The following is a 17,253-nucleotide window of genomic DNA, read 5'->3' on the forward strand; positions in this document are numbered from 1 at the left end:
AATCAGTACATTGCAAAGAACTTACCGGGGACTCCTGAATTAGAAGAGGAGTACTTTGCGACAGAGAGGGACAATGTCCATTGGACGGGAGACACAGCAAGAGCCATGCTGGACTATTGGTCAACCCTGTTAAACTTGACCGCCCTCTGAGTTCTATACGGGAGGGGGTTGAGGGACGAAAGTCCTCATCCGCAAAGAACGTTTTAGTTCTAGCCAAAGACTTTTTTCTTTCGGAACCACAACAAACACTTTTGAGTAAAGGATTAACATTTATACCATCTTTAGATATAGGCAGGAATCAAAAAATCCAACTTCAATTTGATTTACAGACTTATCATAGAAAAGTCCAATTGGCATCCTATTTTAGGAATTCAAACCAAAATGAGATACCTCGTTTTACAGAAGCTTCCAATTGGATACCTCCAATAGAGAAAATTCCAGAGGAAATTATTAATTTAATGGAAGAGGATAGATTACTTTTGGATGAACATTACAGACCAATTAGGGAAAAGGGTAATTTGACAGTAGAAGAAGTTAAGGCACTTAGAGATTTACAGAATTCGAAACATATTGTAATTAAGCCTGCTGATAAGGGAGCAACAGTTGTTATATTAAGTAGGGAGCAATATGTATTGGAGGTACAAAGACAATTGAGGGATACAGTGTACTATAAAAAATTAGATAAACCAATTTATTTGGATACTATTCCATTAGTTGATGATATTTTAAAGACATTAAAAAAGAAGAAATTCATTAATGAAAAACAGAGGAAATATCTAAAAGGGAATTCACAACCCAGGGAAAGGAGATTTTATATTCTTCCAAAGATACACAAGGATCCGAAGAGTTGGACGGTTCCTTTTGAGGTGCCCGCTGGACGTCCAATAGTCTCCGATTGTGGTAGCGAGACGTATTACACAGCGGAATTCTTGGATTATTATTTGAATCCACTGTCAAATAGACATCCTGCCTATATCAAGGATACATATCATTTTATTGAGTTAGTTAAGAGTTTAAGGATCCCGCCCAATTCATATTTTTTTTCTATGGATGTGGCAAGTTTGTATACAAATATTGATATTCCAAGTGGGATAGAGGCAGTTAGAAAATGTTTTGCTAAATATCCCGACCCCAAACGGCCAGATGTAGAGTTACTGCAGTTGTTAGAAATTAATCTAACTAGAAATGACTTTGTTTTCAATGGTGAATATTATTTACAAGTTAAGGGTACGGCTATGGGAAAACGTTTTGCCCCGGCCTACGCCAATATTTTCATGGCCAATTGGGAGGAAGAGGTGTTTCAAAAATGCCACAAGAAACCCTTTTACTATTTACGTTATTTAGATGACATTTGGGGTATATGGACGGGTTCCCAAGTGGAATTTCAAGAATTTGTTAATATTTTAAACTCTCATGATCCTTCGATTCAACTTAAGGCGGAAATTGACAAACAATCCATTGATTTTTTGGACACTACAGTGTATAAAGGACAAGATTTTCAGGAAACACAAAAATTGGATATAAAAGTATTCTTTAAAACAACTGATACACACGCTTTACTTTTTAGAACTAGTTTTCATCCACCACATACATTTAGGGGTATTGTAAAATCTCAAATTCTTAGATTCAAGAAAATCTGTACACGCGAAGAGACCTTTAAGGAAGCTGTCCTTATTCTTTTCAAAGCTCTGCGTGAGAGAGGTTACACAAGGTCGTTCTTAAGACAGTGTTTTAAAACCTTCCAGAGTAGAAAAGAAAGGGAGGATGGGAAACTAATTCCATTAATTACTTCCTTTTCGACCAGCAGTATCATTTTAAATAGGAAATTTAAATCTAATTTTGAAAAGCATATTAGTAACTCAGGAGTTATCCCAGAGTCTAGGGTAATTTCCGCCTATAGAAGGAATAAAAACTTGCGGGATCATTTGGTGAGAGCCAAATTGCCGTCATTACAAGTTCAGAAGCCCCAATTATTGGAGGCGCAGTTTACAAAACTACAGTTCATACGTAGCAGTAAAGACAAAAAAATTGTTAGGATTCAACAGAGTTTTAGTCCCCGATCCACAAATTGTGTTTATGTTTTAATTTGTGCCAAATGTGGTATTAAATATGTGGGGGAGACTAAAAACTCATTATCTACACGTATGTATCAACATCGATACAATATTAGAAATAGACGAGAAGTGGAAACACCATTAGTTCAACATTTTTTGATCCACGGTTTGGACTCTGTAAGGATAGCTGGACTTCAAGGGAATACTAATTGGACAGACTTTGAGCGAAAAAAGATTGAACGATATTGGATTTACCTATTGGGTACAAGAGAACCATTTGGATTAAATTTGACATATACACCAAATTGAATTTCTGATTTTCAACCATTCACCCTAATCTTAACCCAATTTATCACTCCCTTCCCCTTGCCTAACCCTAACTACTCTCCCTTCCCCTTGCCTAACCCTAACCACTCTCCCTTCCCTAACCCTAACCACTTCCCTTCCCCTAACCCTAACCCTAACCCCTTCCCTAACCCTAACCCTAACCACTTCCCTTTCCCCAACCCTAACCCTTTCCCCCTTCCCTAACCCTAACCACTTCCCCTTCCCTAACCCTAACCACTCCTCTTTCCCAATTCCTATAAGATGTAAGGGATTAATTAATACATTAATTCATAATATTAAAAACATAATTAATAAATACAATAAATATAATTTCTTTACTACAATTAATAATCCTACTTATTATACATAGTTTTAAAATTTTAAACACATAGGGGAATGGTTGACAAGGGAATTTATATTTGCCACAAAAATATACAACAATTAAAACAATACTTACCTTAAATAAATTATAACAATTAATATTAAATACTTACCTTTAATTAATTACAACAATTCATAAATATAAATATACTTACCTTTAAAAAAACCAATTTATAATATACTTACCTTCTTTAGACCTAAAAAAACAATTCACAGTTAAGCTTAACTAAAAAATTATACAAGACAAACAGAGGGTATAAAAAGGGAAGAGCTTCAGCAGGAGCTCATTACTCACCTGAACTCCGAGCTGAGCACAGGTTTTCCAGCTGTCCGAGAAAATAGAGGAAAAGTATTAGTTATTTGTGTGTCATTGGCCTGAAGAAGACCCGGAGAGGGTCGAAACGTTGCCGACACACCTTCCTTATTTGTTTAAATTAATATTTTTTACAATTTCATAGATTTTATTATTTTTTTCTAAAAATACGTAGTTGGTCACTTACCATGGCTGACTACGTAGATGATGGATGGACCCTGGTCCAACGGGGTGGTCGACGCCGGCCGGCGCGCCAACCGTATGAGGAGGAGAGAGGAGGGTGGATGGCGAGAGCAGCCCCCGTTTCCAACCGGAGACGGGATGATTTTCCGGTCCCCAACCAGAGATGGGATCAGTTCCCCGTCCCCAACCGGAGACGGGATCAGTTCCCCGCCCCTAACCCTAACCCTAACCCCCTAACCCTAACCCTAACCCTAACCCTAAGTCCCAGCCCCCAGATGGGGAGGGGATAGATTCTCCTCCTCCGACAGGAGACAGGATTTTTCCCCCTCCCCTAACCCTAACCCTAACCCCCAACCCTAACCCCCCTAACCCTAACCCTAACCCCTAACCCTACCCCAACCCTAATCCTAACCTTTGTCTTCCTGTGCTTCTCCTTTCTTTCTGTTTTTCTTTTGGTTTTTCTTCCTTTTTCCTTTCTCCCTCCTTCTTCTTTTTTCTCCCCCCTTTCTCCCTCCCTTTTTGTATTATTTTCTTTGGTTAGTTTTAAACTAGATCCAGTTTACTTTCCTCTTGTCACTTGAACACAATATTACTTTTATACGATTGGATAGCGGTGGCCTCTACCTGAGACTCTTTTGCTTATTAGACTTTTTGTCAATTAGTTTTTCTTCCCTCCTTTTGTTTTCCAAAAAATCCTTTTAGCTTATAATTCGGTTTATTTGGGATTCATTTATTCATTAATTTCTTTTTCCCCTTTTTCTTCTCCCTCCCTCATCTTGTTTACTAAAGAATAGTGAGTTTGTTTCCTTCCCTTAAAGTTAACTTACACATGATATGACCTGTGCCCGTGCCGATGTAGTCCTCCTTTGTTTGGGGGTTCCTACTATTTCTTTTCCCTACCTAGCTCTACCCTAACCCTAACCCTAACCCCCTCACCCTAACCCCTAACCCTAACCCTACCCTAAGGATAAGTTAGTCGCCGGTTAATGGTAAAGGATGGAGGATAGGCTATGGAGAAGGGAAATGAAGAGGGAAAAGGAATATGGGAAATAAGGGTTAAGGACTAAGTTTATTTATACAATAAATATATAAATATAATAAATATATAAATATATAAAAATTAATAAATAAGTTAAAAACAACTACATTAAAAACAAGTAAGTTCATTGGAAGGGACAACACTAAGTTAAACATAACAATTTAAAAACAAGTAAGTTCATTAAGGGAGAGTATAAAAGGGAGAAAGACAAGCAGATCATTCAGTTTGGCGTTAGACTTCGGAGGAGCAACATCTCCCCAGCTAATTAGAAGAAGGGATACTTACCTGTATGTCGTGGCTTATGCCTGAAGAAGTCCAAGTAGGACGAAACGTCGCAAGCGCCACCTAGAGGACATACAGAAGAAAAACAATAAGGTTAACCAACTCAAGTAAGGGTGGGAATTTGAAAAACAACTAAAGCCAAACAATAAAAAACTAAAAAAATAGAAAAATAAATAACTATAAAAACACAAAATATTGTTCTAGCGGTATTATACTTTCTATAAATTTTACTTTATGATAAATATATCTATCCTAGAAAAACTATAAATATTATTATATAAATACACCGCAATCAACCTAAATAAAGAAGATGGGGATGGAGGAGTGGCCTGTCTGTAGGGTGGAGAGTGCACCTCTGGGACCACGCAAGTGGAGCCCAGTTGAGTCCCCTTACCTCACTTTTGGGGGGGTGCACCTGCCTCCCATCCCTCTGGCACCTTCCTGTCAAAAGATATTCAACAAAAACGGCGTGCACCCGGGTGCACTCCTGCTAAAACCTCTTATCCTACAGCTCCTACAGCTCTCAGCTACGGCCTGCAGCACAGGTGATGCAAGACCTGAGGAGACGGGCTACAGCACCTATGCTGCCTCGTCTGTCTGTCTTTGCCCCCCTGCACAGAGTGCCACACTTAGGTTTTGCCTGTGAAAGACTGCTACGTCCTGCAGCACGGGCGATGCTCCCAAACACTAACCCTGATTCCCATTTGACCTTTGACCTTAACCGGCCTCTGATCGGCTACCTCACTTTGCGTTGCCTCATTCTAACCGCTCTGTCTGTCTGCATGTCTTACTGCCTGCCTGCCTGCCTGTCTGTCTGTCTGCTGTCTCTCTGTATGTCTTTGCCCCCTCCTGTGGCGGCCCAGGAGCACTGCACAGAGCGACACACTTAGGTTTTGGCCGTGGAAAACCACTACAACGAGCAGCACAGGCGATGCCTCAGCACTAGTGATGCTCCAAGTGGGCCAAAAGGGTCTTTTTGCCCTCAATCTGGCCATAAACATGACCAACCCTCCTTTAATTATGCCTAAACCTAACCAATCCGGCACTAACCATAACCAACCCTCCTTTAATAATGACTGTCTGCCTGCAAGTCAGTCTGTCTGTCTGTCTTACTGCCTGCCTGCCTGTCTGTCTGTGTCAGTGTGTGAATTTGTTTCTTTTTGGAGGAACAGCTAATCACAGTTTATTTGCTCATGGTTCTTCAGCCCCTCTGCCATACTAAATTTTCAATCAATTGCACCTGCACGTTGTGATACCATTTAACAAAGAGAAAACATGCTACAGGATGTTACCAACATCATCTTTTCAAAAAGTTAACCTTTGCCCTTCAATGCTGGCACAACAGAAACACAGATAATGTGAAAATATCACACAAATCATCCAGAATTACCCCAGCAACCATGCCTACGGCTGCTGGCTACAGCCTGCAGCGCGTGCTGTGCCGCTATGGCCTGCGGCGCTTGTGGTGCCTGACTCCACACCTCCGGAAGGGGAGGTCGCACGGACTCGGGCCAAAAACGATGTGCACCCGGGTACACTCCTGCTAAAACCTCTTATCCTAACCCTAACCCCTAACCCCTAACCCCTTCACTTCCCCTTCCCTAATCCTAACCCCTCCCCATCCTCTAATCCTAACCCTAACCACTTCCCTCCTCTTTCCCTAAAATCTAACCCTAAGTCCTTTTTTTCTTCTTTTTTTTACCCTAACTATCCTTCTTTCAAAAAATGTATATTTATTCCAAAACGGCCTAAATTACAATTAATTCTCCTAAAAAGTTAAATATAACAACTACTGACCTTAAAATATATAAATTACAATATTGGCCTTTAAAAAAAATTCCATAAAAATAAATATATATAAATATTTTTTATTCTACCATTCATATTTATTATATAACAATAAAAAATACAATTAATATTTATCTTTTAATACTAAAAAACAATTCTATCTACCTCCATTGGATATCTACCTGCAATTTTAAGATACGAAAGGGGCAGGACCAAACTTGGAGGAGGAGAGTATAAAAGCAGGAGCACGGCTCTCTCTCCTCATTCTGCCTCTGACTCTCAAGGAGAACACAAGCATCCTGGTAGTCTGCAAGGAATATATAGTCGTTTCATTTGGTGTGCTTTAATTTAGAATTCGCCTGAAGAAGACCTATTGGGTTGAAACGTTGCGGCTCATAGAGCACACAATTTTTATTTAGACTAATTTCATTTAAAATCATTTCATACAAAAATATAATTTCTATAAAAACATTTTCATTTCATATATATCAGACATAATAAATAAATAAATAAATAAAAAAACTATAAATTATTATATAAATACACCACTACAAAGGAATAAACAAACCACTACATAGGAATAAACAACAAACTGAAAGGAATAAACAAGCAGCATCATGCCTCATCAGGATGATGGCTGGACCACCGTACAGTACGGAGGCAAACATCCCCGTGACCGTACTGATGAGAGACCACGCCACTGGGATAGTGGTGGTAGAGGCCCTGGGTGGATGGACAGCGCACCTCCTTTCCCCCGCGGAGGCGGGAGAAGGGGCCTTTTCCACATTCCTAACCTTCCCCTGCTTAATGCCTAACCCTAAAACAATTGGTCAATAACAAATTGTTAGGAATATTTGTGAAATTTGGCTTTGGTCTGCCATTTACATTTGCAAAGTTTGGATAGCTCTCTTTCCCAATTTGTCCTCCCCCCTCCCCCTCCCGTCTTCTAATCTTCCTTCTTCTTTTCTCCTCTAATATGGTTCATGATAGCAAGTGGGAGGTGGCCTGGGGACTAACTTGCGCCGGCCAATACCTTGCCTCTGTCTCCTACTCAAATTATGTGTCGTTGGTCAACATAGGGGAGGCTCTGTGTATATTTCTACTTCACCTAACCCTAACCCCCTAACCCAGTTGCAGCACAACATGTGGTTCCTTCTCTTCCCCGGGTCCATTCTCATCTCTCCCCTTCAGGTCATGGCTCCCTTTCTCGGTCCCCTCCTAGTCACCCCTCTTTACCTCCTCCCCCTACCCCCGGCAGACGGAGCCCAGAAAGGACACCACTCAACATGGGCTCTGTCGCGCCACTCCCACAACCCAGACTCATCACCACAATTACACCCACCACCCAAACCTCCATCTCTGCAGTCTCTGATCTCCGTGTTACCTCCGCAGGGTGCGTGGCGGGACCGGGGACAGGCATGGAACCCCAACCAGGGCCGACACTGGGCTCACAGATGCTACAACAGGTGGCTGGGGATAAAATGATGAGACAGAGGTATATAAGGCACAACAATGCTGACCTCCTAGTGAACACCACCTCCTCTGACCCCACCACTAAGAAAATCTCTCTTGAGCCCAGTCCTCAGACCTCCCCGGTCTCTTCACGCAACCCCGGTGAGCTGCAGACTGCAGGGATGGTTTCCAAAATGTCAGCTAAACACGCTAGGCTAACCCCCTACTTCACCAACCAGATCATCAGACCTGGGCAACATGAACGGTGGACCAGCACCGACGACAAGAGAGGTCACAACAACAGATATGGAGGAGCAATTGCTCCCAGACCTCCACAGGTTGTGAATGAAAAGCTGAGGTGATAATGTGGATGTGCCTTGCCTACACGGAGCTGCAGTAAAGTTTTATCTACAACGGTGTATGCTTGTGTACCTGCCTTTTAACTGTTTACGTTGTCTCACCACAAAACATCTTATCAACAATTGATTTAAAACTCACCTGTCCTGAACACCAGGGGCCTCATGTACTAAGACTTGCGTGGATTTCCTACTGAAACATGGCGTACGCTAGAATCCAGAAACTGTCGTACGCACAAAAAAAATCAGATGTATCAAAGTGTGCGTACGCATGGATCCAAGCACTTTTCCTTTGTACATCCCAATCAACGTAGAATTGAGCGCACATGTAGAAGTGCTAAACCCCTCCCTGTCCACGCCCCCATTTAAATATGCAAATCAATTTAAATAGGGCCTGCACCGGGGATTCCCCTCTCTGCACCGCCAGATTTACACCATGAGTAAAGGGAAGAAGCGCAACTTCACCGAGTCTGAGCTCGAAACGTTATTAAATGAAGTCGAGACACGAAGATCTGTATTATTTGGGCCTCTCGTCAGGGATAAACACCAAAAAAAAGAAATGTGAGTGGGAGCTTGTGTGTGAGGCAGTGAACGCTGTGGGGTCGGAGCAGCGCACACTCACTGGAAAAAAAATAAATAATAATAATAATAATATATATATATATATATATATATTATTTTATATATATATATATATATATATATATATATGCTACCTTTAGTGGGGACAAACAGAAGGACAAAACAACTTCATTACAAGGATTGACAAGACTGATCGCACTTATATTAATGACTGCAGAAGTGCGCCGTGGCTACTGCAGTGTGACATTTCCAACTTTACGCATGCGTTCATTGACACAAATACTGAACACAAGGAGACAATAAAGGGCTTGTTAGACAGCTCTGCCGCTCTATTTTCACCAGGGAAAAACAAATGCATATATTTGAATGCACGTGCCCAAATGGGCATTGTGCTGGTTTACATTCGGGGCTCAATTAAACGGATACATTATTTAATCACCGGGAAGCCACCCATCGCGCACCGTGCCAGCCTCCAGCCTGTTACCAACCATGCTATTGGTAAGAATGAAGGAGTCATGCGTTGAACCAGGCCACCATGCCACGATGTTGGTGAGCTGCATTTGCGCATCACATATTATTTGAACATCAATTGAATGAAAATGTTTCCTGTTGACACAAACAAATTTACGGACACCGGCTCTTGCTGCAAATTGCGCTTTAATGTTGGCCTGTTCAACAGCATTGGGAATTTGATGTACCTGGATGACATTCTTACGATCCCAATTCAGCTCCAGTAACACTGGCCTCGGCAACCTAAAACGACTCTTGAGCCAGTTGTCGTCATTTGCCAACAGATCTTCCCGTTCTCTAAACACCCTCTCACGTCTGACATTACCATTTGCGATGTCTTCTAACAAGGCCAAGGCTGCCATTGTTAATGCCATTTTTTCATCACTTTGCGCATGCTTTTATATCCATCCATATGATTGCAAACACGTGTGTGTTAATTGTCCATTAATGTGTCTCTGATGTGCACATTACTCTGAGGACTAATTGTTTTCACATAATTAACAGTTTCCCAGCATCACCTCAACGTGTCGCCAAAGGAACAATAGCTGTAGAAACGTGCGTACGCCAGCCATGAAGCTGGCGTGGGGCACCGCACATTTCCACGGTCATTTCACTTTTGATACATCTGACCGTTGGCGTGGAAAATGACGTACGCCACGTTTTTGTGCGTACGCAACATTGATACATGAGGCCCCAGGCCTGGAGTCAGGAGGCACCTACCAGCTCATTCCAGCAGGGGTCCTTCTTTCACCATTTGAGTCATCCTTCCTTACCTTAATACTGCTCTCCTCAGGCCTCACAGGCAAATCTGCAGGCAACCTAAAAACAACAACAAAAAAACAACACAAAAAAACAATACCCAATTGATCAAATACCTACCTGTCCTGAACACCAGGGCTGCAGTCAGGAGGCACCTACCAGCTAAATCCAGCAGGGGTCCTCCTTTCACCATTCTGGCTATTTTTCACCTTGATCCTGCTCTCCTCAGGCTTCACAGGCCAGTCTGCAGGCTCTCCTAAAAAACAAAAAAACAGAAAAAACAAATTGCACACTTCATGTGGTGGGACAACTGTTACTCATGTATATACTTACCTTTTTGTGTTTCACAGGCATTAAAGTACACATCTGCACTTATGCACAAACCGATGGTACCCTGACTTCCTAACCCCAAAACCCCGCTCTCACCTCTCACCACACATACACACACACACACACAAACACACACACACACACTACACAGATGTGGACAACAGCTGGTTCTTCCTTGTTGCCCGTGCACCCAAACCTCTTCAAGTAACTAAAACACAATCATCTCCTCCCCTAACCCTAACCCCTTATTAGATTCAAGTACCCCTACTGAAGTGCGTTTATCCCTATGCCCTCACCCCCCTAACCCTCTTTTCATAGGTATGTATAGACTCCAAATGACTTGAAACGTGCTCCTAAGCATGTTCTGGAGAACATTTTTTACAAAACACTTTGTCACATTTTCACTCGCTCCCATTAACTTGAATGGGAAAACTTCAAACGCTCATAACTCCGGAACCCAAGGTCAGAGACACTTGCAACCTTGATCCGTCGGATGGTTTGTGAGGGCGCTGAACACACCAGTCTTGGTACCGAGTCTCTACGACCTTCGTTCCCAAGATATCCAAACACCGCACCGGAAGTGAGGTAGCTCCGGAATGGAAGCTCGTACACACTCGGGGACCGTGTCAGCGCATTCGTTTGTTTGAGTGAAGACATACAACGACGTTCCGGTTAATTATTTATTTAGAATTGTATCATTAAGCAAGCATGATCATGGATCTTTCTCTGTTAAACAAATCACAGTCAGCGGATTGCTGTTACTCTGTAACCCGTCGCCCAGAAAAAGGATGCATATATTCACATTACAATAACAGTTATATTTTGCTGTTGAGGTGTTATAACTTCTCATTGGTCAAAAAGGTGAGGAGGCCGTGGTTTAGACTTGGCTCTCCTTTCGTTGGTGCACAGGCTGGTCCCAGCCTCTTGGCATCACGATTTCTCCAATCCGTGAAGACATCGCCCTGTGGAAAAACCCTGCCTCTTCCTGTTCTCTTCCTGTCTCATCCTGCACTGCTCTGCACTACTTTTGAATTTCTCTAAGTCACACTTGCTATCGGTCCACAGACAGATACCGCTCACCACAAGGTCATCATGTGTGGGGAACATTATTACAGAGACAAAGGCAGCTGTGTTCTCTCTCTCTCATCCTGGCTTGTTTCTCCAATGTCTTAACCCTTCATAACATGGGGTCAATGCTTGTATCACTCTCATTAATCAACAGGATAAGTACAGCTCTATGTGCAGCTCAAAAAAGGACATCATTAAGTAAAAAATTATTGTATCTCAACAACGGCACAGTTGGAACGCCCATGCACAACTATGGGGGGGTAGGACTTGGTTTCAACTCTCTACAACATTCCTATAAACACTTATTCAAAAAAGTATGATCCTCAAAAGTATAATCGTGGCTATTACCCCTTAACCTACAGAGAATGACACAGACTTTGTCGACCTTAATAAAGCCAGCAGTGCCCATTGATAGCACAATGACACTAATTGAAGCTAATGCTAAGAAGTTGGCTTGCACCACTATTGTAGGAGCCGTGTTTTATTTATAAACACCTATACCACCAAGGAAAGGACTAGTCACTACAACTATGTTCATCTTCAGACATGATTACACTGACATGATTGACAAAGAAATTCAGACCCTGATTGGCCTACCAAACCCTGACTGGAATCAGCCCTTTGAGATAGCCAAAAGCTGGGCCAGACGTAATCTAGGCAGACGACTGCTATCTGACACAGTGGACCGTGCGGAGGCCGTCCTCGTTGCCAGAATGACACACAGGGATCAATTTGACGCCCCTGAACCAACAGATGTTGAGACAGTGCCCCCACCCACTGACCAAGCACCTGACTCAGACGAGATTAACACGCTCGTGACTCAGACTCGCACCACAACACGGGGGAGGGAGACACTGACTCCTTTGACTACAGTTGCAGCGGCAACCCCACAAGTAAACAGACAGACTGTCATCACGGCTGAGATTCACCCACCACCACCCACGACAGAGTTGCGACAACAAACAACGATCTCCAAACCAACAACCAGAAGACCAGCACCTTCGCTCGTCTCCAGGAAAGCTGCATCCACAATGACTGACATCAGAGGAGGTTGGTGACTGGACCTACAGGTGGAGCAGGAGGGCATCTCACCCACCCCTCCTCCGCGTCCACATATTGACAGAGACATCCAGCAGACCGCATCGAAGGAGCAGAGGATGAAACGCACCCCGAGCTTCAGAGCTAGCAACCAGGAGAGACCCAACTCTCTCCAACCTGCTCCGCCGCCCCCCACCACATCAACGCCAGGAGGGTCGGTTACAATTGTGGACCTCAGGGAAACTGAGCTTTCCACTCTGCGGAGCAGCCCCCAGACTGCAGGCCGCAGTGCTCCAGGAGGGAAAGGCGATCTATCAGCAACAAGGATGGTCACCACCAAAATTCATGGTACAGAACAAAGACAGATTGATTTCACTACATCCACCACATCCACAACACCACTCAGACCAACACGCAGACCTATCAAACACATTAACACAACCAACAAGATGAAGGACTGGAACCTCAGCATCAGACAAAAATGACTCATTGTTGGTGACTCGAATGTGGCCAGATTCCCACCTTTTCAAATACACGACCTACAGATAGACAGTTTTCCTGGTGCCACCTTTAGACACGCAGAGGCAATATTAAGTAAGAACACTGTGGACACCTCTGTTGAGATTGTTGTACTGTCTTTCGGCCTGAATAACAGGGGCCAGAAAACCCGCCAGACTACTGTCAAACAAATGCAGGCGGCCATGAGAGTGGCGAAACAGAAATTCACACAGGCCATGATTTGGGTCCCACTAATTAACTTCTCCAGGTCCCTCCCACACCAGGAGCAGACTAACCTGCACGATCTCAACATGTACATCATAAATAACTATGACTTTATTCCAGAACTTCCCAGGACCCAGTTCTCCACGGAGAGGGACACCATACACTGGACCCACAACACGGCCTCCCGCATGCTGCAACATTGGGCCCAGCATCTAAAATGGAGGTGCCCGTGAACCTGCCCACACAGGAGGGCAGAACAAAGTTAACAAAACACAAGTTAACTCAGGAGGAATTCACTCTATTAAACAGAGGTTTGAATTTTATTCCTACTAAGGGTAGTAATAAAAATATCAATGAACAAACGGGATATGACTTACAACAATATCATAGGAAACTAAAACTAGCGGCGTATTTTGAACATAAAAAGGACTCTGATCCTCCACCATTTACTCCAAGATCAGAGTGGTCTCCCCCAGATGCACAGCTGCCACCTGAAATTCTCAAAATCATCAAAACTAACATCCACTACTTTCATCAGAAATTCAAAATTTGCAGAGTATAACCAAATCTGAATAAAAACAAAGTGGAAGCTCTCCAATCACTACGACAAAATAGGAATATTATTATAAAACCTGCGGATAAGGGCAGTGCAGCTGTCATCATGGACAGAGATGAATATTTGTGGGAAGGATACAGACAGTTGAGTCACCCAAATAATTATACTAAATTGGACAAACCTATTTACTTGCAAACCATCCCCCTGGTGGCAAAAATTGTGGGCAAATTACATGAAAAAAAGTTTATTAAATTTAAACAGAAGACCCACTTAATGGGCAAACAAGAACCTAGGCCAAGATTATTAGGGCCCGAGCAGGGAACCTGCGAGGTCCCTATTGTAATTGTAGTGATTATTAGGGCCCGAGCAGGGAACCTGCGAGGACCCTATTGTTTTTGTAGTGATTATTATTATTTTTTGTTATTTTTCTTCTTCCCAAATGATCGCATTTTTCACTGCCTGAACATACCCCAAAACTCATCAAACTTGGAATATATGTCACACCTGGTGAAAAATTTTATAATCTGTTGTCGTTGTGAATTTTCATCACTAGGTGGCGCTATAATCAAGGAAAGTGTGTTTTGGTTAATAACTCCCACATACTTTGTCGCACATTCAAAAACCTTATATCCACGCATTCAGTGAATTGTGCTGAATCTCCTGATATAGGCCACGCCCATTTCCGCCTACCGTTTTTTTTCGCTAGCTCGCGAAATGTTGAAAACCTACTTTTTCGAACTCCTCCCAGGCAATTTCACCAATTTGCACCAAACTTTGCCCACAGCATCTGGGGATGCTCCTGGCAAAAAGTTATTAAAAGAATTTTGATATGCCAAAGAATACTCAAGTTATTAAATAACAACTTCCTGCAGATTTCGTTCCAAACAGGAAGTGTTGCATATCTCCACATTGGTGTGTCCGAATGACGTGAAACTCAGGATACTACTTCCCCATGAACCCCTAAGGCTCTGTGCAAAATCTTGGCCCATGACAACTAGGTGGCGCTATTTAAATTGAAGTATTTTATATCTCGACAGTGGTTGGTCGGATTAACACACAACTTGGTACACTCATTGCCACTGGCCACCTGAGGAGAACTGATGAAGGTGTTACCGATCTGACACTAGATGGCGCTCTGGTGGCAGTTTCATTTTATAATTGGCACTGTGCCCACACCATAACACTTATGGATATGAAACTGATTGGGGTGGTATAGACTGGCCCCTGTAACTCACACACCAAAAATCACCAGCAGGTGGCGCTATTATCAAGAAAAAACATTTTCTGCTAATTACTCCCACATAATATGGTGCACATTGTTAAACATTGTATCTACATGTTCCCTGAATACAGCCGAACAGTGTGATGTAGGCCACGCCCACGTTCGCACTGAATTTCCATTTGCAAATTCGCCAAATGTCGCAAACCTACTTTTTCGAACTCCTCCCAGGCAATTTTTCCAATTTGCACCAAACTTTGCACGCAGCATCTCTGGACCCTCTTGACAAAAAGTTATTAAAAGAAATGTGCTAGTCCACAGAACGGCCAAAATATAAAACAACAATTTCCTGCGCATTGTGGTCAAACAGACATTCTTGTGTATCTTGATGAAATACAGTCCGATGAACACAAAACTTTTGCCAATTGTGTTTCATGGCACGATGAGCATTTCTACAAAATTTCGTGCAAATCGACCAATAGGTGGTGCTTTTATTGCTAAATGACGAAATTACAGCTTCACTGCCTTCACTTTCATTTCCTCAATGGAAGTTGTTGCAAGTACAAGCCCCGACAGCAGCATGTCACGACAGCAGCATGTCACGACGGCAGCATGTCACGACGGCAGCATGCCGCGACAGCAGCACGCCCCGACCCGCGTGGACTGCGAGGGCCCGTTCATCGCTGCTTGCAGCTTTAATTATTATTATTTTTTTTTTTTTTTTTCTTCTGACGAAATGATCGCATTTTTCACTGCCTGAACATACCCCAAAACTCATCAAACTTGGAATATAGATCAGACCTGGCGAAAAATTTTATAATCTGTTGTCATTGTGAATTTCCACCACTAGGTGGCGCTATAATCAAGGAAAGTGTGTTTTGGCTAATAACTCCCGCATACTTTGTCGCACATTCAAAAACCTTATATCCACGCGTTCAGTGATTTGTGCTGAATCTCCTGATATAGGCCACGCCCATTTCCGCCTACCGTTTTTTTTCGCTAGCTGGCGAAATGTCGAAAACCTACTTTTTCGAACTCCTCCCAGGCAATTTCACCGATTTGCACGAAACTTTGCACACAGCATCTGTGGACCCTTCTGACAAAAAGTTATTAAAAGAATTTTGATACACCAAAGAATATTCAAGTTATTAAATAACAACTTCCTGTGGAATCGGGTCACAACAGGAAGTGCTGCATATCTCCACATTGGTGCGTCCAAATGACGTGAAACTCAGGATACTACTTCCCCATGAGCCCCTAAGGCTCTGTGCAAAATCTTGGCCCATGACCAATAGGTGGCGCTATTTAAATTGAAGTATTTTATATCTCGACATCGGTTGGTCGGATTAACACAAAACTTGGTACACTGATTGCCAATGTCCTCCTGAGGTTAACTGATGAAGGTGTTACCGATCTGACACTAGGTGGCGCTCTGGTGGCAGTTTCATTTTATAATTGGCACTGTGCCCACACCATAACACTTATGGATATGAAACTGATTGGGGTGGTATAGACTGGCCCCTGTAACTCACACACCAAAAATGACCAGCAGGTGGCGCTATTATCAAGAAAAAACGTTTTTTGCTAATTACTCCCACATAATATGGTGCACATTGTTAAACATTATGTCTATATGTTCCCTGAATACAGCGGAACAGTGTGAGTAGGCCACGCCCACGTTCGCACTGAATTTCCATTTGCAAATTCGCCAAATGTCGCAAACCTACTTTTTCGAACTCCTCCCAGGAAATTTTTCCAATTTGCACCAAACTTTGCACGCAGCATCTCTGGACCCTCCTGACAAAAAGTTATTAAAAGAAATGTGCTAGTCCACAGAACGCCCAAAATATACAACAACAATTTCCTGCGCATTGTGGTCAAACAGACATTCTTGTGTATCTTGATGAAATACAGTCCGATGAACACAAAACTTTTGGCAATTGTGTTCCATGGCACGATGAGCATTTCTACAAAATTTCGTGCAAATCGACCAATAGGTGGCGCTTTTATTGCTAAATGACGAAATGACAGCTTCACTGCCTTCACTTTCATTTCCTCAATGGAAGTTGTTGCAAGTACAAGCCCCGACAGCAGCATGTCACGACGGCAGCATGTAACGACGGCAGCATGCCGCGACGGCAGCACGCCCCGACCCGCGTGGACTGCGAGGGCCCGTTCATCGCTGCTTGCAGCTTTAATTTTATATGCTTCCTAAAATTCATAAAGATCCTGACAAATGGAGCAAACCATATGAAATCCCACCGGGAAGGCTGATCGTCTCTGAATGCAGCAG

Source organism: Pagrus major, chromosome 24, assembly GCF_040436345.1.
Source record: "Pagrus major chromosome 24, Pma_NU_1.0".
Taxonomy (NCBI): Eukaryota; Metazoa; Chordata; class Actinopteri; order Spariformes; family Sparidae; genus Pagrus; species Pagrus major.